Source organism: Anopheles arabiensis, chromosome X (genome assembly GCF_016920715.1).
Source record: "Anopheles arabiensis isolate DONGOLA chromosome X, AaraD3, whole genome shotgun sequence".
Classification (NCBI taxonomy): Eukaryota; Metazoa; Arthropoda; class Insecta; order Diptera; family Culicidae; genus Anopheles; species Anopheles arabiensis.
This window is the reverse complement of record NC_053519.1, coordinates 25,081,803-25,105,578: the sequence shown is the minus strand read 5'-3', so window position 1 is coordinate 25,105,578 and position 23,776 is coordinate 25,081,803. Positions and strand designations below refer to the sequence as shown.

Sequence of the window (23,776 nt, the reverse complement as noted above, 5' to 3'; positions counted from 1 at the left end):
AATATTAGAATTTTTCGCATAAATCATATCAAATAAATGATAAAGTGTATAAAAGTACTAAATAAAATCAAAAACTCTGATTAATGAATAGTATTTTATTCAAAAAATGTGAAATTCGACTTACGCAGATATTCGAGTTACGCGGATTCGCCGGGAACGCAGAAACCGCGTAACTCGGGAACAGACTGTACACCGTGAATGCAGCTGAGAAAAAAGCTGACAGCATGCTTTGACAGCATTTTCGGTGAGAGAAATCTCCTCAGCATGCAAAGAACGATGGAGCTGAGAAAAAATTAAATTGGCAGTTTATGGCGAACGATCAATTATTGGGGTCCTTTCCGTTTTAAGTTCGTAGGCTGAAATTTCAGCCTGTCAGCTGTTTGCATTGTATAGCAGTTTTCGAGCAGCTATCGTAGTGGGTATAATATACAGGTGGGCTTATCCCAAGGTGTATGAATTTAGAAGGCTTTTTTTCGCTTCTTTTTCTGAATGAAGATTTTAAAAATGTTTTGAGTATTCGTCAAACCTCCAGTAAGCTTGTTTGAACAAAAGTTTTCACCCATACTGTCAAAAAGTGATATTCAAATTTGATTATTAATGCGTTGCGTTCCGAACCTGCCAGGTGCGATCCATTCCAATATGCATGCATCCGGACCGCGATCCTTATTTTTAACCCAACCAGATTCAAACTGAACCTGTTTCTCTCACCGTTCTTTGCGATCCGACCTGAACCGACTGCTATTAACGTTCTTATCGATCCGATGTGAAGCGGCTACTCTCAGTGTTCTCTGCAGTCTGTGCTGGAATGGTTGCTCTCAGTGCTCGTTGCGATCCGGCCAAGAACGCTCGACGGAGAGAGTTGATCATTGATTTGACAAAACAAAGCATCCAGGATCATTTTGAAACTGTTTCGTTCAGCGTTTTTTTCGATCCGATCTGGAACGCTCGATCGATCGCTTTCATACGATGGGTCGGTACGTACAATGGAAGCCGGTGAAATTTGAACCTGTTTCTCTCAGCGTTCTTTTCGATCCGGTATAGAACGTCGTTATCTTTTCTTTTGTTGGTTTCTGGATGGATACACACAGACATTATGTCTATGTGAGCGTTTCTACATACACCGAGAATGCAGCTGAGAAAATAACTGACAGCATGCTTTGACAGCGACTGACAGCATGCTTTGACAGCGACTGATAGCATGCTTTGACAGCAACTGACAGCATTTTCGGTGAGAGAATTTTCCTCGGCATGCAAAGTTTGCATTTTTGCCGTCTAATAATCGTAGATTTATTATTAAAAAGCAAAAGAAACTTTTTTGACTTCATTTTAGCGATTTAAATGGATTTTTTCAACATCATTTTAAAAGTCTCATCTCGGCGCTTTTCAGAGCTTCTACACACACCAGCGTGAGAAACCGGTTGTCAATTCTCTCACTGTCATCTCTCAGCTGCAGTCTCGGTGTATGTAGAAACGCTCGGTGATTGATAACAGCGCAAGCCATATTCTCTCAATCACAGAGATAACGGTACAACGCCAGCGCTTTGAAGCCAGAAAAGCATGGAGATTTGTGATGAAGTGAGAAGCTAATCGCCAAGATTTCAAGAGACAATCCAGCGCTAGTGGTAAATGCAATCAATGAATTGCTTCACTTTTGCCATATGGATGTTATTAGTATTGGTGAGTTATTTTGACTGGATTGTGGTAATCAATTAATTGCTAGGTGTTTGGTGCTAAGCTGTTTCATTGCGCATTCAATAAACTCCCTTGAATGTTTACCTATGATCTTCTTTGTGCAACTAAAAACTTAGGGTGCACGACACGTTTAGCCTTCCGCTATAATTTATTGAACACCGTTTATCGACCCGTGGAATAGGGCTATTCTTTTGGCCAATTCAAGTGCACTACTGGACAATTGAAAACTCCGTTAGTGCACCGTACAGTATAATGTCAACCCTACGGAAACAACTTTACACTCTATGCATTTGTAAAAGACCGATGATTGACCGTGTTGCTTCTATTGTGAAATATTAATTCATTATTCATTATTAATATTAATAAGTGTAGTGTGCTTTGCATAACATTCCTAATTCAAATCATTAATTAGAGTAATAAAAAGAGAAAAATAATCAATTTTAGTTAAAAACGAAAACAACATTCATTCTCCACTCATCGAGGAGGTTAGACGTGTTTTTGTGCCGCTCTTGCTTTGCACTTTGGACTGGTTGTTTTTGCGTGCGTGGATCGTGAATTGAAGAGTCACCGTTGAAACGGATTGTTGCTGCTGTTAGAACATGCTCTCTCTCATCGCAATGGATTGTGCCATCTGCTCTTCTACCATCACCAAGGATCCGTTTCTCTGCTGTGGAAATTTGCCTTATTCGAAATGCAAGGCTGCATTTCATCCAGAATGCATTAAAATTGCTGCAGCTTGTGTCAAAGAGATGGCCCGTAATCGTGGCCTTTGCTGGATGTGTGAAAAGTGTCGTGAATCTAGAGCCGACTTCGTTTCTTTTATTTCTGGTTTGATGAGCGATCTGAAAAATAAGATGAGAAATGAACTGTTTCATGAGCTAGATAAACGGTTCACTCACTTGCCTTCATCCAAATTACCATCCACTAAACCTACAAATACAGCTACAAGTGCACCAAAGCAAACTGGTATCCCCACTACAAGTTTATTATCCGTTAACGCATACCACACTGATCCTGACAATATAGAGTCATCCACGCCTGAATCCGTTAAACTAGACACCATTTCACGCACACACCCATCAGAGCGTACCGAAACGTCGATCACTGAATTCTCTCACCCAGCTCTTCACATTGGCACTTCTAACGACTTAACCATGAACGGCGCTATACAGTTTATACCAGCACCGGAACCAAAAACATGGATATTTATTACGAGAGTTGCACCAAAAGTTACCGAAGAAAGCATGAAAACATTTATTCAAGGGAGATTGAATTGCACTAACTGTTCCGTGAAACGTATTTTGCCCAACGGCCGCGATCCAAACGCTCTCACATACATATCATTTAAAGTTGGTGTCCCTTCTGAACTAAAAGAGATTGCGCTCTCTCCCACGACTTGGCCGTGTTTTGTTTACAGAGAGTTTAACTTTCGCCCATGAACTCCCAAAATATCCACACCATATTCGGAATTCACCTTACCTGCACCGCTTTATCCTCAATCAGCTGTTCGGGAACCTGCGAAAACAAACACTACTCACCAGGACATGAATCTCACCAACACTATCACATCACCACAGCCGTCTACTTCTTACTCGATCTCTACCGCGGTTATACAAACAAACGCTGCATCAACAACAGAACCGCAAATAAATATTGCTGGCAACTCTTCCGGATCACCTTTTTTACACAAACAATAACGTGTCCGCGCCGACACGATGTATCACTAAAGGATCCTTTCTATATTTTCTATCAAAATGCTAGAGGTTTACTCACAAAAAATACCGAATGCTTTACCAGTACAGCTATTTCCGAGTGGGATGTGATCGTTCTCACCGAAACCTGGCTCACCGATAGTTACCCATCTTCTCTATTGTTTGATAGCCACCACAACAATACCTTCCGATTGGATCGCTCTGCCACAAATAGTGATAAATGTATTGGTGGAGGAGTTCTCATTGCCACGAATATCAAATATGCGGCTTCGCTGTGCACTACTAATAAATCATCAATTGAGTGTCTTTGGGTGCGTGTAAAAGTTTTGGATGTTTCCCTAGTCATCGGCTCATTCTACCTCCCTCCTGACCAAGCTGCCAACCCCAATGTTATAAATACTTTCTGTACTACGCTACATGAAACTAGGGAAAAATTAAAGACGATCATTTGATTATTCTCGGAGATTTTAATCAACCCTATCTTAAATGGATTACTCGGAACGATTTTCCTTCGCTTGACTTCAGCAACTCCCGAATACATCCTACCTTCCAAATTCTCTTCGATGAAATTAATTTGGCCGGCCTTCAGCAAGTTAATTCAATCACCAACTGCAACAATACTATACTTGATTTAATTTTTGCGGATGACCAGACCGTTGAACGATTGAGCCCATTAGAACTGAGTTTAGAATCCATAGTTGAACCTGATCCACATCACCCTGCTCTACTTACCAGCTTCATGGTTCCGTAACAGAATTTGTCGTCTTCTGAGTCCCCAGAACGGAGAAATTTGAACTTTAGACGTATGAAATTTGATGAATTAACAATAGCGCTAACTCAAACCAATTGGGAATTATTAAAGTCTAACCACGATATCAACGATAGCGTATTAAGCTTCACAAATCATCTAAATGGATTATTTGAACGGTTTGTTCCCTGCTTTAATCCTCCATCGAAACCACCGTGGGCTAATAATGCACTACGCGTCGCCAAACGCCGGAGATCTAATGCCCAACAAAAACTGCGCAGTCTTCGAAACAGCACCAACCAAGCAAACTTTGCTCGCGCTGCTCGGATTTACAAACAGTTAAACCGTTTTGCGTATGCTGACTACGTTAGAAAAATCGAATTCAGATTCAAAAAGGATCCACTAGCATTCTGGAAATTCATACGGAATAAGAAATCCTGCGACCGTCTTCCAGCTGTAATGAACTTCAAGGGAAACATCATTTCGGGTGAAGATGACCTCTGCAAAAGTTTTGCAGAACATTTTGCTTCCGTGTACACCTGCAATTCTTCGAAACCTCTCAACCTATCTTCAGCACTTTCCGCATTCAACGACGCAGTTGACTTATCCACATCTACTATCAGCGAAGCTGAAGTCGATGCTGCCATATCGCAACGGAAGCTTTCGTATGCCTCTGGGCCGGACAACATTCCCAGTGCAATTCTTATTCACTGTAAGGCTGCTCTTTTGCCTATTCTGACTCAACTTTTCAACAAATCCTTACAGTCGAAATGCTTCCCGCAAATATGGAAATCTTCTTACATGTTTCTTGTCTTTAAAAAAGGAGACAAATCTGATATATGTAATTATCGCGGGATCTCTATGTTATGTGCTTGTAGTAGGCTGTTTGAAAAAGTTATGTTCCGCCACATGTCCTACGCTTTCCTGCCTGTTATATCTGTTATGCAACACGGCTTCATGCCTAAAAGTTCGATTGAAACTAACCTGCTTCATTTGCTTCAATTTTGCTACTCCAATATTGACAAGGGCCTCCAGGTTGATGTCATTTATACCGACTTCTGTGCTGCATTTGACAAGGTCAACCACTACTTATTGCTTGCTAAATTATTAAAATATGGTGTACACTCAATTTTTTTAGCATGGTTAGAAAGCTACCTAATGAACCGTTGCATTAATGTAAAAATTGGAAAAACTTTTTCTGACCCTTTCTGTAACTTTTCTGATGTTCCACAAGGAAGCATATTAGGGCCATTATTATTTATTATATTTATTAACGATATTGTGTTTGCTGTTCCCAACGTCAATGTTTTACTATATGCAGACGATCTTAAGATGTTCCTTGCTGTTGAAAATTCAAATCACTGCGAAATACTTCAAGATTCCTTAAACCGTTTTTTGACGTGGTGCCATGATAACGAAATGTTTGTGAATGTACAAAAATGTAACTGTATTACTTTCTCTAAGAAAAGGATTCCAATAACTTGTAATTACAAAATAGGTCAAGACAGTGTGCCGCGGTCATCTGTAGCTCGTGATTTAGGAATAATGTTAGACAGTAAACTTATATTATCGTGCCATTTCCACACAATCGTCTCAAAAGCATTAAATATGTTAGGTTTTATTCTACGTGCTTCTTCCGACTTTAAAGATCCTTTCTGTCTTAAATCGTTATACTGTGCCCTAGTCCGTCCTATACTAGAATTTGCTTGCGTTGTTTGGTGTCCAAACCAAGTGACCTATATAGACATGATAGAAAAAGTTCAGAAAAAGGCGACACGCGCTATGTTTTATCGTCTTCCTTGGTCAAACCACGCCACGCCCTCCGTACCATGTCAGGTGTCAGTTATTTGGTCTCGAAACTTTAGAACACAGGAGAAAGAATGCTCAATGTATTTTCATGCATAAATTATTAAATGGGCTTATTGATGCACCTGAAATTTTAAATCTGATCAGTTTCTCTGCACCTACTAGGGATCTTAGAAGCAGGTCTTTAATCAGGATCCCATTTCGATCTTCTTCATTGGGCGCTAACGAACATAGAGATGTCTAAAAGTTTATTGATGCGTGTGAGAGAGTAGGGCTCATAAATAGCAAGAGATGGCATGAGTTTGTGCTCATTATCCCCGAAAAATTTCACTTGGGATGCTGTCCGATTGTCATTTCGGTGAAGTCAGTTTCGTCAGTTTCTTCTATTGCACAATGGAAATTGGTTTTTATTATTTTGACAGTTCATATGACATTTTACATCAAAATTGTTCTAGCGAGACGGTACTATTTTAACCTTCGTTTCTATGACCAAAAGTACACCCTCATCTTTATGACCACCTACCCGGGTAGGCCATAAATTTTATATGGGAGTTTGCATTTCTGGATGGTAAATTGATCATGTCTTCTGTTTTAGTTATTGAAATAACTTCAAATTTTCAAGGTAGCTGCATAAATCTTTATACTTGTCAGTTTAAAAAAATGGGCATTTTCAAAATTATGGTTCATATTTTGTTTTATTTTAACTTTTTTTACCCCTCACTTCTATGACCACCTACCCGGGTAGGTCATATATTTTGTATGAGAAATTGCACTTTTGCTTGGTAAATTGTGCATACGGTAAATGTACCTATAGTGGTGGTAGTACCAATAGTGGTGGTATTGCACTAAAATGCGGTTGATACGGCAAATTACAAGTAATTAAGTTATTTAAGTTAGTGTGAAATGTTCTTTAGCCCTTTACAAAGGTTTTAAAAGTTAATGGGACCATTCCGTTACTTAGTGACCAAAAAATCCATTATTTTGTGAAATGTGTCAACATTTTTCCAAAATCCTTAGGATTTCATAACGAAACTCATTTTTCTGTTAACGTTCTAAATGACCACATATCCACGCAATTACTAGTTTTACAACATAACTGTTATGAAATGTTATTGTTTTACTAAAATTATTTGCCTTTTGACCATATTTATGCATTTTTAAGTGTTATTTACCATAGTGCCATTATAGGTACACCGGTGGACAAAAAGATAGGAAAAACATTTGTTGTGTGTTTTTTTGCGTGCAATAGGTGTGTCATCGCCAACAGTTGTTGTTGTTGTTAGTATGGTTTAGAGAGGCTTTGGCTCCTGCGGAGTTCGTTAAACTGTTATCGCCAACAGATCGAGGCGTATTTATTTTTTATTTTATTTTTATTTTTATTTTATTAATTGCTCGGCCACGTTGGGTTACAGCAATAGTGCTTACTGACTATAGTATACAATTATTCACAAAGGAGTAGGAAGGAGTTTATGGTACGGAAAAGGAGCGAAGACGGGATCGGTAGACAGGATAGGAGAGGACAGCAGGAAGGGAAGGCGGAAGTGATTACATTAGTAAATGCTGCTACAGCTTGATTTATGTCACAGTCAGCATCAGTAAAGGACCAATCGGTACCGGCTAAAATATGATGAAGCTTTTGGTAGTCCAGTTTCCTAAAATTGAACATACGAGCCGTAGGTTGAGAGGATGCAGGGCGAGAGTGCGTAAGGAGCACACTTGTCTCATGAGCAGGATGATAATTGTCTAGCGCGACGAGTGGAACAGGTGAAGCTATGACGGGGGAGCAGCGCTCAAAGAAGGCATAGCATTGCCAGCATTGGCAAATAGAAGGTCCGATTGACTTCCACGTATATTTTTTATGCCAGATAATTGCAGCAAACCGTTTACCGACATTCCATCAAGCAGAGAAACATTTTCACGAGATACACCAGTAGGAATGAAGTGATTAACGCACGATGCCGACGGTTGCCAGGAGAGTGACGGTGAATTAAAAACACCAAGTAACACCATAAGATCATTTGATTTAAGTCTGCCAGCAACGAAACTAACACTCTCATGCAAATCGTCAAGGACTTCTTCGGAAGAACGCAGATCGGGTGGAATGTAAACGCCGCCGATATAGATTGCAAGGTTTTGAAGCTTAACAATTGTCCAAACAGACTCCAGCGAGTCGAACGGCAGTGTTAAGTTGACGTGTTCAGCACGGAAGAGCAGGCAATGAGTACATCACCACCACGGCAACGGTTACTGCTGAGAGAATTTCGGTCGCAGCGATAGATGACATATGCATCCTCCGAGATAAGAGAGGACGAAATTGAGCCATCGAGCCATGTTTCAGTTAACACCAAAACATCCATATCAAGTTCAGATAGAGAGAGGCGTAACTCGTCTAGTTTTGTGCGCAATCCTCATACGTTTTGATAGTAGATGTTTAGTTGATCGATCGAAGGGATGAGAGAGCGAGATGCGCCGGGAGTGCTCTCGCTGCAAGTTATTAACGGCGAAAGAGAGTCGGACGGATTATGTGTATTAGATGCAGGGTTAGCTTCCATCAATTCGGGTAAAGTCGGTAGTTCATGAGAATCTTCAGCCGGATCAGCCGGTTTACGCTTGCTGAAAGTACTGCGTATAAGGCAAGCTCATACGACCATGATCGGGCGAAATAGTGAAATCAGCGTTTCGCAGTTGTGTCGTGTGGTTGATAGAAGATGGCGATGAAGGATGATCCGATTCACGATTAATAGGCGCAGAAGGTGCAAGGGATGCTGCAGTAGTGGGTCGCCAAACATTGACGGAGCGGGGATTAAGGTCGATGAACTCCTTAAAAGAGATCCCGCGAGGCCAGGTTGAAGCAGCCAAAGCAATAGCTCGGTGCGAATCCGGTACACCAATTTTAAAAGATACGTAGCAGAGCGTAGAAAGTTCCCGGTCGCGTCGTACAAGGCTATATACCAAGATGTCGTCTGTCCCTATGTTAGAACAGGCCATTTCACGGATCGCATCAATCGGAGTATCAGGAGCAATACGGGAGATAAAGACCCAAGTACGGGGTGGGCGTTCAGGAACGGTCGTAATATTATTGCAGGACAACCCTGTACCCGATGAAAGCATAGCGCGTGTAACGGTATTGGTAGGCGATGGGTCGGGAGAGCGATCCAACAATCGACGTTTAGAAGGATTCTCACCAACAGCTTGATGGGTGAGCTTAGAGGCCGCAACTGGAATCGTGGTCGTTGAGTGCGTAGCAGGAATCGCAGAATGGTGAGCACTCGATGTAGTGGTATGCGTGGCAAGATGAGAGTTGACCTTGTTCATTAGTGAGTTGAAGGAAGTGAGAAGCTCACGGTGCATGAGATCAAGCTCCTTGATGCCATGCTTAACTTCATCAAGCGTTGCGAGTCGTGGAGCCTGTGAGTAGTTGCGTTCCATTGAGTGAGAAGCAGTAAGTGAGTCGATGAAATCTTTCACGGAACGAATTGACGAAGCTGATTCCTGTTTCATCAAAGCTATCTCGTTTCTAAAACAATCCAGTGAAGAGGAAAGTTCAAGTCGCAAGCCAGCTGATGCCGCCTGCACAGAACGTGAGGAATCGCGGAAATCGGACTGCAACGATTCCAACAGGTAGGCAGCGTCACGAGAAAGGCCGTGCGAGAAGCGTAAAGTGTCAACGGCCCGCAAACGCTGAGCACAATCCGCGCAAGCCCAGAATAAATTTTGTGACTTTTTAAAATCACGCAGGAGCGGGGTTGAAAGTCCAATGCACTTATCGTGGTAATAGTGTTCACACAGACCGAAGCACGGAATTGGATCGTTGCTAATAGCACCTTCACATTTCTTACAGATCACAGACGCCATCGCAAAATAGCGTAAAGTTCGACTGAACAGTGAGTGGTCACAACAACCGCAGGCGGATTGCAATGTTTATATGTTGAACCGTACAATTCACAGGTGCCGCACAAATTTTGTGATACGTGAACGCGCGAGTGCAAATGAACCGAACTAAAAACAATTCAAGCCTTAATCAACAAGAAAAACGCGGTAAAAAATCAACTTGGAAGGAGAGTGAGAGAGCACAACCAGCCGCTTTGAGTGACAAGTGACAAGTATGTTGTTGTTAGTATGGTTTAGAGAGGCTTTGGCTCCTGCGGAGTTCTTTCGCCTAACGTTCGAGGCGTATAGAATTTGCAATCGCTGTTTGTTTGCCTTTTATACTCGCATTTGTGGTGCGCTACTTATCTGAGTTTTGAGTGCCGGCAGCGTTTTTCGGTAGTATAAAAAGAGATCCAAACCGTGTTGCGCTTCATTCTTCATTCAGTGGTAAAGGTAAAAGTTTGCGATTTGAAAATTCCACAAGTTCATCATGGGTTGCGGAAAGCACTGCACTCCAGAGGAGCGGAAGCATATTCAGGGTTTGTATCGTGAGAACGTGCCTATCAAAACCCTCTGCAAGGCGTTCGGCCGTTCGCGGACGTTTGTGGACAACGCCATTCGTAGCGAGGCTACGGGTAAATCCACAGGTCGTCCGCGAAAAACAACGGCTGACGTTGACGCGCAGATGGTTGAGATAATCAGGGCGGACCCTTTCAAAACTTGCTCTCGTATCAAACAGGAGCTTGGTTTGCAAGTTTCGGCGAAAACGGTGTCGCGCTGTTTACAAGCCGGTGGGTTCTGTGCCCGGAAACCACGAAAGGTTCGTAAGCTAATGCTGCACCACGTAGAAGCGCGCATTCGGTTTGCCGAAGAGCATTTAGCTGCATCCATCTTTTGGTAGAGCAAAATAATTTTTTCGGATGAGTCCAGAATCAATATGGATGGTTCGGACGGCACTAAATACGTCTGGCGCCTTCCTAAACAGGCGTATCATCCAAAAAATATTATAAAAACCCTAAAGCACGGAGGCGGCCACGTAATGGTGTGGGGTTGCTTCTCCTGGCACGGCCCGGGTCCTTTGTTCCGTATCAAAGGGACACTGAACTCGGTAGGGTATAGAAACATACTACGTCGTAAGATGTTGCCACACGCCCGACAAAAATTCGGAGACGAAGAGCATTACATCTTTCAGCACGATAACGACTCAAAGCATACATCGCGATTAGTTAAATGTTTTTTGTCAAACGAGGATGTGCAAGTTCTACCGTGGCCTGCGTTGAGTCCAGACCTCAACCCGATTGAGAATCTATGGTCAACTCTCAAGCATCAGCTTAAGAACAAGCATGCACGTTCTGCCGATTCGCTATGGAGACGCTGCAAGGCTATGTGGAAACGCATAGACAGAAGCGAATGCCGTAACCTCATCGGCGATATGGCCCTACGCTGTGAGGAAGTGATAGCGAATAACGGTCAACACATTGACCGTTAGAATATGTTTCCGCTCTGTGGAACACCGCAACACCACCTCCCAACAACCACTTAAATAGTCCTTTTCAGGGCTACCTAATATTTCCGACAAGAACTATGTTTTTCGGTCACAGAAAAAAGTTCCTATTTTTATGTTCACCACTGTACACAAAACAGGCATGTTCTTATAGTGGTTAAAGTTATAAAATCACGTACTGTTTTCACAAAAATAAGCAACAGAAATGAGTTTTATGTAGGTAATTTACCAAAAACAGGCCAAAATCGCTTATATGGCTGAATGAAAAATTGACTTCAAATTAAGCACACTCTTCCGGGTGTAGGTTGACGACAGGTGTGATGCAGTACTTTTGTCAATAGTTTCATTGATCAAATTTATACATTTTTTTACGATCAAATTTCGCATGAAACCTATATTATGGCTGTAATCCTTGCTATTCATACGAAAACAGCTTCGAAACTAAGTTTCATTGATATTATACACCGTTTTTGATGCATTTTTGTTTACCACCACTTCTTCTTCTTCTTTGGCACAACAACCGATTTCGGTCAAGGCCTGCCTGTACCCACTTGTGGGCTTGGCTTTCAGTGACTAATTGATTCCCCCCCATAGCAGGATAGTCAGTCCTACGTATGGCTGCGCGGTCTATTTGGGGATTGAACCCATGACGGGCATCTTGTTAAATCGTTCGAGTTGACGACTGTACTACGAGACCGGCCAACAAGTTTACCACCACTATAGGAACACAATACGACGACTATAGGAACCGTACCATCATTATAGATAGAACGAAGCAGTCACAAAAACATGTATTTTTTCGTAAATTTGATGTATGTCATGATAAAAATGGTTGTGATTGCGTAGATAAAACATATTCCAATTGCTATGTGTTAAAATATTCGGAAATTGTCCTCCTGACAGCTTAAATCCATAAAAACACATCGGCACCACTACAAATTGCACCACTATTGGTACATTTACCCTAACATCTGTTTTAGTTATTGAAATGACTTCAAATTTTCAGGGAAGCTGCATAAAACTTCGTTCTTGCCAGTATAAAAAAGGTGAAGTTGCAACACACTTTTTCCAAACCTTGTGCTATTGGGAGTTTAATAAGAATTCAATAGTTGAACGCTTTTTAGTTGGCATGCTTTTTAGTTAAACGCTCGATAGTTGGCTGACGGTTCAATTAAAAACAATGCGTTTGTATGCGAAAACCGGCTTTTGAAGATTCCACAAAAATCTCATGGCTTTCCGAGAAAAAATTCACATTTTTTTTTGAATGGAAAAACGTGCCAACTAAAAAGCACATATTCCATAGTTGGCAGGGAATCGAAGTTCAATCAATGAGTTCAGACTGTAGTACCACAGACAAACCGACGTGACACTTCGGACAAAATGAGCTTCAAAAGTTGTCTCTTTATTTCAATTGAAAATTCGTTAAACACTAGCGCCATCTTTATGATGATTCGCTTACTACACTGACACAGAAGATAAACTGCTAAAACCCTTTTTTTTGTTTTTCTCCCCATCAAATGATTTATCTGGGTATTTTGTCCAATTATTTTCATAAAATCTTACCTAACACTTCAACCGTCATTTGTAATTGAAAAAGTTGTTTCCATTTAAGTTGCCGCGAACAGAGCTTATATTATAAAAGTGATCGCCTTCATTGCAAATGACAGTACTTTCGTGTGGGATAGTTTTGTAACGAAAGTGTCACGTCGGTTTGTCGGTGGTAGTACTACTAGGGTTGTTATTATTATTATTACTTGCTAGACAATTTACTTTTATGAGTTCTTTTCAACATCAAAATCTAATAACAACTGTATTGCTAGAAATAAGATATGTTTTCTATATTTTTTTCTATTTCTTATAATGTGGTGTAAATCTTTTAAAAAGGTGATTTTTTGCTAAAGGACTGAAATATATTTTGCATACTCAAAAACTGTCGTACCTCAAATCTATTAAGTGAAGCAGTGTGTTGTAGCTTTATCAAAACATTTAACTTCATTAACTATAACCAGAAAGGTTATTTTAAAAAATGTATTACCTACCCGTGTAGGTGGTCATAGAAGTAAGGGGTAGAAAAAGTAAAAAAAAGAAAGATAATTTTAAAAATTCCTATTTTTTTATACTGGCAAGAACAAAGTTTTATGCAGCTTTCCTGAAAATTTGAAGTTATTTCAATAACTATAACAGAATATATGATCAATTAACCATCCAGAAATGCAAACTCCCATATAAAATGTATGACCTACCCGAGTAGGTGGTCCTAGAAGTAAGGGATACAAATTGAAAAAAATGTTAAAACATATTATCTATTATTTTTTTAATTATGATTTCTTTTTACTGGAAGGAAACATATTTTTCGAGGCATTCCTAAATTTTCAAGTCAATATATGAATTCTATCAAAAGATATTATTAATTAAGTAACGCAAAACATACCCGGGTAGGTGGTTATAGAAATGAAGGTTAAGACGGTATTTAAACTAAAGGTGTAATCTCTACCCAGGTTGGCATACTATTGTAACGGTACTTTATTCGCTAGATACGTAATTTTCACTCGCTATCGCTCATCTAATACCTATCGCTCTCTTCGATAAATATCGCTCTCATCCTTATCTGCATGCATCTTATCGTTTTGTGCTTATCGTTATGCACTTTAAAGATGAGATTTTGTATACAGTCTGTTCCCGAGTTACGCGGTTTGTGTGTTTCCAAGGAATCCGCGTGACTCGAATTTCCGTGTAAGTCGAATTTCGCGGTTTTCGATCAACACAAAGTTGATTACTCGATATGTTTTATTAATTTTAGTACTTTTATACACTTAATTATTTATTTGATACGATTTTTTTATAAAAATATTTATTACATGTGTTTATTTACGTAACATTATTTAAAACAGACAGCAGGAAAGGACATCTAAATCAATCACAGGATCATTGTTTCCGATGATGTGGATGATATAGTTTGAAAATATGCGAAGTATTTCACTACAAGTTGCTGCACTTAAACCACTTAACTCAGGAACGTGTAGATCTTCGTAGGATAGTTGTCTGTTGGGACTGATATCGTTAAGACGTCTTTGTAAAACTGCCCATGCTGGTTTTGATCGGTGACACACCGAGAACTTATGTTTGAGTGTTTCATCCATTGGGCAGTGTGGGCATGTTGGTGATGTAATGTGGTGATGCCGAAAAAGATCGGCACAAATTTTTATTTTATTATTCACCAGTAGATAAAGGTATGATTTTTGTTCGAAATTTAGCTTCTTATTTAGCTTTTAGACTGCTTATGTTATGCCAGACCCTGCGCCAATTTCTTGTTGGTGTCTCCAAACATACTTTGGGATTTGGTAGAGACTTTGTTATCTTTTTCGTTATTCTGGTATCCAATCCAATTGGTATAGCCACCATATGTTTTTTTACAGTTTTTAGCCATGGATTGGCCGGTCTCGTAATACAGTCGTCAACTCGTACGACTTAACAACATGCCCGTCATGGGTTCAATCCCCAAACAGACCGTGCCGCCATACGTAGGATTGACTATCCTGCTATGGGGGGGAATCAATTAGTCACTGAAAGCCAAGCCCACAAGTGGGTACAGGCAGGCCTTGACCGACATCGGTTGTTGAGCCAGAGAAGAAGAAGAAGGCATGGATAGCTGCTTGGGACATTTGCTTCATTTACGTTATTAATTATCTCGGAGCTTACGCAAAGGCTGTCTCTGTGTGTTATATATAAGTTACATAGCAGTGCTGGAACTTTTATGGCTGGAATGTGAAGGTTTAGTCCTCCACGCAATTTTGCAAGTTGTTGTAGGGGAACTCTAGTACATCCACTTCCACTCCAGAGTAATAAGCCTATAAGTGACGTTATTTTTGCTATGTCCATTTCTCGAGCACCACACACCGAGGCTGTGAACCAAATCTTAGGCAGTATGAATGTATTAAGCAGCGTGATTTTTTGACATAGATTAAGGTTTCTTCTTCTGTGATACCACACCATCCACCTGAATTTTTCTATGACTATGTCCCAATTGTTGCTCATTGCTTCACGGATGTTATTGGTGAATAGAATGCCGAGAAGTCGTAGTCGTTCTACCGTACGAAGCCATGGTGTTTCTATTGTGTTATTGGTGGTGATGTGTCCTATGTCTAGTGTTATTGTTTTTTCCATACTTAGCATCGCACCAGAATAGTACCCGAATGTTTCTATTGTTTGTCGCACTAGCTCGATTTTGGGAAGGGAAGTGGAAATTACCGATATATCGTCAGCATAAGCATTGATCAGGTCATTCTGATTGTTACAAATGCCTTCGAGTGTGGTGAGGAGCGGGTGAAGATACAAAACAAACAACATCATTGACAAGGGATTACCCTGCCCTACGGATCGTTGGATAGGAAACGAAGGGGAGAGGTGTCCATTTACTAGTAACCGTGACGAGGATGGATTTCCAATATACGTTAAAAGTTCTATTACTCTTGCGTTGAATCCCAAGGAGGCCATCGTTGTCCAAAGGAACCTCCTATCTACACGATCAAATGCTTGAGTGAGATCGAAAGAGACGAGTTTGCCCCTGATTCTCTTTCTCTTGAAGTCTATTATTTTCTATTTGATAGCAAGAACAGCTTCAAAAATATTATGCGGTTTGTTACTACATTTTTGTGATGGTAAAATGATGTACCATGTTTCAATTATTCCCTGCATACGTATTTTAAGCATTCTTGAGAGAAATTTGTAGTCAAAATTTAATGAAGAAAATGGACGAAAATTTGAGAGGCCCGCTGTGCTTCCTTTCTTTTGCAACAACACAATAATTCCATCCACGAAGCAGCTAGGTATATTGCCTTGAAGAGCATCATTCAGCACGTATGTTAGTTCTCGAGATATTATATCGAAAGTGCGAATATAAAACTCCTTTGGAATCCCATCGGGACCAGGAGATTTACGTGAAGCTGATTTTTTTTATTGCAAAGAGGACTTCATGCATGTTAAAGTCATTCATGCAACTCCTGTTTTCAACACAATCGTCTGGTATTACTTGACTGCTGGAGAAATTGTTACTTGGTGATTCCGTGTGTTGTATTGATTGGTTATTTTGAGTGTCAGGTGTCCTCTCAGCGTATAATTTAGAATATTTTCTGTACATGTAGTTATTAATCTCCTCCACTGATTCTAAGCTTATGCCTTCGCCTGTTTGGAAACTGGTTATGATGTTTTGTCTCTTCCTCCGCTCCTGCAGATGAAATGTGGAGACACTTTCTCCATCAATAAATGTTTCATTTATGCGTATAAAATGATGCGCATTTTATATTTTTCGTAGGATAAGCTTAGCTGTTTTTGAAGAACATTTTGATGCAAGCGAAAGTATTTGTATTTTTCATTAGTTTTCCATCGGAAAAAAGATTTTATTTTGGGTTTGGCACATCTCGCTGAAAGAGTCTATTATATGCCTGAACGAATCTACAATTCGCTGAACATGTCTATATAATCCTCGAAAACCCTGTATTCCTCTCCACTACCGCTTGCGCTTGCTCTAGTGTACCCTTTTGTAGATACACCGTGCTCCGAATGAAGTGTAGGTGAGTTCGGATTAGATTGTTCGTCGGGAGAACCATCTTGACGATTAGATCATAGATCTCTTCTTTCGATGGTTTTACTTCAATATCAGCAAAGCTAATACGAAGCGTATTCTCCCATCTTTTTTCTGCACTGTTCATCCTAATTGTTCTTGAACTTAGTTGTCTTTAAATTGTTTTGGTTTGTTTTCTCGCGTGAATACGTCTGCTCTTTACAAATGACACGAGATAACTGACGTTTCGTGCAGAATATTCTGATAATTTTTGCTTGTAAGTGATTTAAATTTATTGGCAAAAATGTAGTTTATCCTGCATTGGACAGTTTTTGAAGCATATTGTATTGATTTGACATTTGATCTGTCAAATTAAAAAAAAAACCGCGTATCTCCAAATCCGTGAGTTAACCATCCTATGTGTATGTGACACACCACTTGTAAAACTTCGAGGCGTTTACAAAACCTTTTTTGGCTCGATCAGACGATAGATCGAGTCCGTTGCCAATGCGCTGGCAGTACCACCTTTTAAAGACGAGGAAAAAAAGAACTTCCGACACTGACACACAGATCTTTTCTCTTTTAGATCTAAATAGCAAGTGTTTATTGAGACTCAAAATGAATTCTTATATACTATTCTTCAATTGTGGGAAGGTTTTTGTATCTTCCTTTTACGCATATGTTCGTGTCGCTAGCCTTTTCCCTTTTCGCCACGCCTACGCATTCTACTGAGAGGTTTTCTGGTTCTGTTTTATGTCAAGCATTATCCTGAAGGAAATGTGATCCCTTTTTTTTATTGCTTTCTCTGGTGAGAACAAATTGTTGCATTGATTGCAGGCGTTGTGGTTTTCCCTTTTATGGCGTGACTGTACCTAACACTTGAATTCTGTGGTGCATGTTCCGGATGTATTGCATCATTGATAAATACTTGAACTTATTGCTTTCGAATTCATGATCTGGTTAATGTTATTAATACATCTAAGTTTGAGTGATTTAGGTTTAACAATTTTATGGCCGTGAGAAAAATGGATGTAGAATTTTTCTACGCTTCTACGGAATTGGTCTAGCTTGACACACATGCATGCTGTAATCCTAAGTTAACCGTTATAGGTTCGAAATGAATTGAAGTAATTAACTGCTAAAAAATGCAAGTCAAAAACCAGATGGCCCACTTGAAGGGTTTAGGATAACATTATGTTTGTCTCCTTGATGATACGTCAGTTCTCGAGTACTTTCAAACTATCATATTTTAGTCTATTTTATGGTTAGAAAGAAATATAAAAAAAAATCTGGATTGTCGCGTTCTCAACACCGCTATATTCACTAATAGCTATAGCCAAGCACCATATTCATATGAGATAAGCCGTTTACTCATACATACAAGATAAGCTTAGGATTTGAGTACTTTTAAACTATCATATTTTAGTCTATTTTATGGTTAGAAAGAAATATAAAAAAAATCTGGATTGTCGCGTTCTCAACACCACTATATTCACTAATAGCTATAGCCAAGCACCATATTCATATGAGATAAGCCGTTTACTCATACATAAAAGATAAGCTTAGGATTGCGAAGAGTTGACAGGAATCAAACTATGAGGAATAAAGTCAGTTAGAATCTGGAACTCAAAGCGTTCGCATCATTTGATCCGAAAATACATTAACTCGCGTAAGTCGAGAGCCGCGTAACTCGGGAATAGACTGTATTCAACAAAATGCATAAACAGATCAATAAATAAATTAGTTAATTAAAAAACTACATATAAAAATAAATCAAGATGTACAGAGTGGCATCGTAGAAGTGATACACTTTGTTTTTGTAATAAAATTGACACCAGGTTTGATTTCTCTTAGGAATCGATTGAAATAGCTTCTATTGGTACTAAATCTGCATTTCACTTAATTTATTTCAAATCTTTCACCTTTACACTTGATAACCGCCCGTAGGCGCTTTTGGCAATCGTTGCAGGCCGCACGCACATCTTCATCCGGCATTTTGTCCCATATCTTTAACAACCGTTTCTTGAATCCGTCCAAATGCAAATGTTTGACGTCGCCCATCTTTTCAAGCATGTATCCCCATATGCAGAAGTCCAACGGGTTCAAATATGGAGACGACGCAGGCCATTCCGATGCACTGATAAAACATAGCAAAAGCTCCTTGCACCACTTCTGAACGATCGAAGCCTTATGGGCTGGAGTTGAATCCTGTTGGAAGCAAAAGCTGTCGTTGCCAAAAAGCTTCTTAGCGTATGGTTTCAAGTGGCCTTGAAAAACGTGTTCTAAATAGTACTCCTTGTTGATCTGTTGATCTTCAGCAACAAGTGAGATCTGGTCACCCTTTCGGTAATAGTTTTGCTGGTTAAGCCGTGAATTTTTTGCTTTTTAAACGCTCTGTAACCAAGGTCCTTTTTCAGAATGCTTTGCATGGAAAAGTGACGCACGTTCATTTAACGCGCCATTTTTCTTCCCGCGCGAGCTGGCTTTTGCCCCACACGTTCCTTTACCGCTTTGATCACCGCTGGAGTCCGGACACTCCGTTTTTTGCCCAGTTTTTTATTTGGAACAACCGTGCCTGTCTCCTCGTATCGCTTGATGGTCCGGTAGACGAATAGTCGACTTAAATCAAAGAGCAAATCACAGTCTGATCGCACTCCAACATTTCGACCGTTTTTGCGCGTGTTTTTCAATCTCATATCGCTTCTGTAGCGCTCAACTAGTCCATCTCTGGTCGATTTATCATCCAGTGATAAGTTTTTCATCAAGTGTACAAACCCCGCAGCATATTTTCCATTCGAAGATTGTATCAAAACCGCATCGTGCCGGGATCACATACACTCAACCTCGCGTGTGTTAGTGTGTTGTCGTTCTTTTTCTTTCTTCATCATGGCCGAATCCTGCCCCTCCTGTGCTGCTCCTGTAATGAGTGATGACTCCTATAAGTGTGTTGGCTTCTGTAATACCACTTACCACTTTGGCTGCTTGAGTGTGTGTGAGGTGGTCATGTCCGAGCTGAAACGCCCTGACTCACAAACTCTTTGGATCTGCACTAGCTGCAATGAATCATGCGCCAGTAAGGGTTTTTCACTTAATGGAATGCTAGCTGCTCTTTCAAACCTGAAGCTGGAGCTTCTTGGAGAATTTGATTGTCGTCTCACGGATGCCTTGGACGCAGTCAAGAAAGATGTTCTAGCCGCGTTCCACGCAACTAATGCTAACACGCACACTACGTTGCTTACTGCTCCCCCTGGCTTACCGCTTCTAATGAATAATTCTGTGGCCACTCCTATAAGCTCTCGCCCCGGTGAGCTCGATCGTATATCACAAAACGCACCATCCCGAAATCCACCTAAGCGGAGGCTTGTTAATTTTCCGCCGCCGGATACCAACCCTAATGCCCCACTGCTCACGGGTACAGCGCCTATATCAACATCGTCTCGTGCCGTGTTGACAGTCCCATTAAGTGATCCTAACTCTAATAGGTTTTGGTTATACCTTACCCGCATAGCTCCGTCGGTCACAGACGTCGAGATGAAGGAAATGATAACAACACAACTGGTGTCGCGCACACGAAAGTGTCTTTAGGAGCAGTAGCTTAAGACAGGCACAGTACACGCCGACTTAAGCACAATAATAAACGCACCAACTGGCTCTTGGCAAATAATGGCTTCATTAATTTATTCAATTGATTTTATACTCTAAAAATGCTGACCGTCGTCGATCAGCATATTCTTCTTAGTCTATTCTTCTTAGCCTATTTTTCCATTTAATCGTTAAATCAGCGCGCATCGCTGGCGCGTTGCATAACGTAGCTAGTCAGCATTTATTGACCTAGCAACGCTTTGTTTTTTAAGCCTAAATTGTCGTCAACTGGGCACTGATGACGTCATCATAAATAAGCTATTGCCCCGCGACCGCGACCGCGATCCTAGTACTCTCACTTTTATCTCATTTAAAGTAGGAATGTCGCTTGAGTTTCGAGAAAGGGCACTCTCCTCTCATACTTGGCACAAAGGAATAATATTCAGGGAATTCATCGATCACCGTTCATCCGCTGCTCAAAATTTTTGGCGCCCACCGACACGACAACTGCCACTAGATGCCCACAATCCATCGCAACACACTTCATATCAGAATCAACAATCAACAATCTACGCAGAACCACCGATCGAGACACTACTCAAGATAACATCAGACGAATAACCTCCGTTACTCCGCTTCACGTCAACAACACAGTCCATCAAGCCACCGTATAATCTCACTCTATCACCATCTACTATCAGAACATGAGAGGATTACGCACTAAATTACTCAACGTGAGACAAGCCCTGGCTGAGAACAATTTCGATGTGTACGCCCTTACCGAAACATGGCTAGACGACTCCGTGCCTTCCTCTCTTCTTTGCGACAATAGTTACGAGATCTACCGTAGTGACCGTTGCTCAAATACCAGTTCTCGCTCTCGTGCAGGCGGTGTCCTGATAGCATGCTCATCCAAGCTCACTTCGTATTCAATTTCGCACACCTTCACGTCACTGGAGCTCTCATGGGTATGCATCAAGTTCGTTAATTTCTCTCTGTTTATTGGTGTCATCTACATTCCACTTGATCGCAGCTCATGTGTAGAAATACTGGATTCACTAAATGACAGTGTGTGTCTCATTACGAAACGTATGAAACCATCCGATCAGTAACTATTACTCGGAGATTTCAACACTCCCTCTCTCTCTTGGCTCCCGTCGCCGACGCTACCGCTTCATTTCACCTCGACCAGCACCTCTACGGGAAATGCAGCTCTCATTGATGGAATGTCGTTTAACGGCTTGCTTCAACTGTCAGGAGTAAAAAATTCTCGTGATCGTCAACTTGATCTTATATTCGGTAATACGATCGATGCCGAGTTGTGCTCTTCAGTGCTGGAATCACCCCTACCCCTTGTGGCGCTTGATCAACATCATCCTGCACTTGAACTATCCGTTAAGTTTTCAACCCCCGTCACCCAACAACATCAACCTAAATTACGGCGATCTCGATACCGAAGATTTAACTTCCGTAGAACGAATATAAGAAAGCTATGTGATATCATCTTGCAGACCGATTAGTCTTTCATCGAACATTGCAGCAACATCGAAGAAGTAGTATATAAGTTCAACAATGTAATCACCTCCTCCTTTCCTCTCTGCTGTCCACTCCTGAAACCATGCCCAAAAGATCCACAGTTACAAACCTTATGTTTCTATTATCTGTGATATCTCCGGCTCTTTCATCCGCAAGCCAAATTGACGCCATATATACCGATATGAAAGCAGCTTTTGATAGCATACCAATCAATCTCCTGTTAGCTAAGCTTAAGAAACTTGGCTTCGGAGGTTACCTTTTAGATTGGCTCAGATCTTACCTTTCTGGCCGTTCCTACAAAGTACGTGTCTGCGATAGTTTCTCCGAAACATTCGCAGGTCTCTCTGGCGTACCTCAAGGAAACGTGCTCAGTCCTTTGCTTTTTATACTGTTTGTCAACGATTGTGTATCTGTGCTCCTTCAAAATAGCTATCTTCTCTACGCCGACGATGTAAAAATCTTTTTTCCTGTTGCCTCATCTCATGACTGTAATGTCCTCCAGCATGTGGTGGACAAATTTTCTGATTGGTGTTGCCTCAATGGTCTCCGTTTATGTCCTCAAAAATGCTCTTTCATATCGTTTGGTCGTTCATCCCACAAAGTTCTCTGGAATTACTATATTTGTGGCTCTCAACTTGTTCGCGTCTCATCATTGAAAGATCTCGGTGTATGGTTGGATGAAAAATTACTGTTCAATGTACATGTCGAATTTGTCCTAAAAAAACCAACAAAGCTCTTGGATTAATCCTTCGTTTAGCACCCGAGATAAGAGATCCAATGTGCCTTAAGTCCTTGTACTGCTGTTGGATCCGTCCCACTCTTGAATACGCTGCATTCGTATGGTCTCCACCCGGTATCACTGCCATGGCAAGGCTAGAGAAAGTCTAACGCAAATTTACTCGTATTGCCATTAGTCGCTTCCTTCCTGATCTGTCGTCTATTCTTCCATATCATGTTCCTTGTCGCCTGCTGAGTTTGGAACCTATCCAAGTCAGACATTCTATCATCCAGTCCCTTTTTGTTGCCAATCTTGTATCTTTTTGTTGCCCGAGATGAGGATTGAGCCCCTTTTATACTAATTCTAACAATAGCCAAAAACAGTCCGCACTCACATTACTACTCTAACTTATACTAATATAGTTCATATCGTATTCGTCATATCGTAGTAGTAGTTCACTATATAACACTTGTCCCAGATTTAAATGACATTTTAGAGATTCTCTTTTTTTTTTAGGGACTACAGACTACTCTTACAATCCAAAATTACGCTTGCTATTTTTTCTTTGCCTATCCTTGATTCTTTTTGACCTGCGTAACTTGGGTGAAGAAGACTCACTTCGTTTCCTTTTTGTAGTTCTTATTTTTTGTTTTGCTAAAGGTATGCTTGGTACTTGATTGGTGATTGGAACTGTCTCTGGAACTGAATTACTTTCTTTTAACGGAAGGGTTGGATGGTATTGATCTGCAAGCTCAGAAAATCGAATCTGATTTGTATGAACCATTCTCACATTGCCATGTAAATTAATCAAATAAGTGTTTGGGCTTATTTTCTCTAATACCACCGCTGGTATCCATCTAACATATTCTTCCATATGGTTTCTATAGAATACCTTATCTCCGCGGCTGTATGTATGCGTGGGACTTACTTTTTTAGGTATGCAATTCGTTTTGGGAAGTATAGTTACGCATCTTTTATCGTTTTGTATAGATAGCTTAATCGGGTTGCTCGTATTTAATAATGTGCGTGGCACATAGCTGAATAATAA

The 23,776-nt window shown here is 40.6% G+C and overlaps 1 protein-coding gene and 1 long non-coding RNA gene across 5 annotated transcripts in view; one reads left to right on the top strand and one right to left on the bottom strand.

The window, feature by feature from the left end:
- LOC120906744 (glutamate receptor ionotropic, NMDA 2B) overlaps positions 1-23,776 on the top strand; it is a 202,191-nt gene that overhangs the window by 95,070 nt on the left and 83,345 nt on the right. The window lies entirely within an intron of this gene.
- LOC120906745 lies at positions 19,769-20,441 on the bottom strand. The gene is made up of 2 exons (XR_005740152.1): positions 19,863-20,441; positions 19,769-19,809 (listed from the first exon to the last, which is right to left on the bottom strand). It is a non-coding gene; the product is annotated as an uncharacterized LOC120906745 (long non-coding RNA).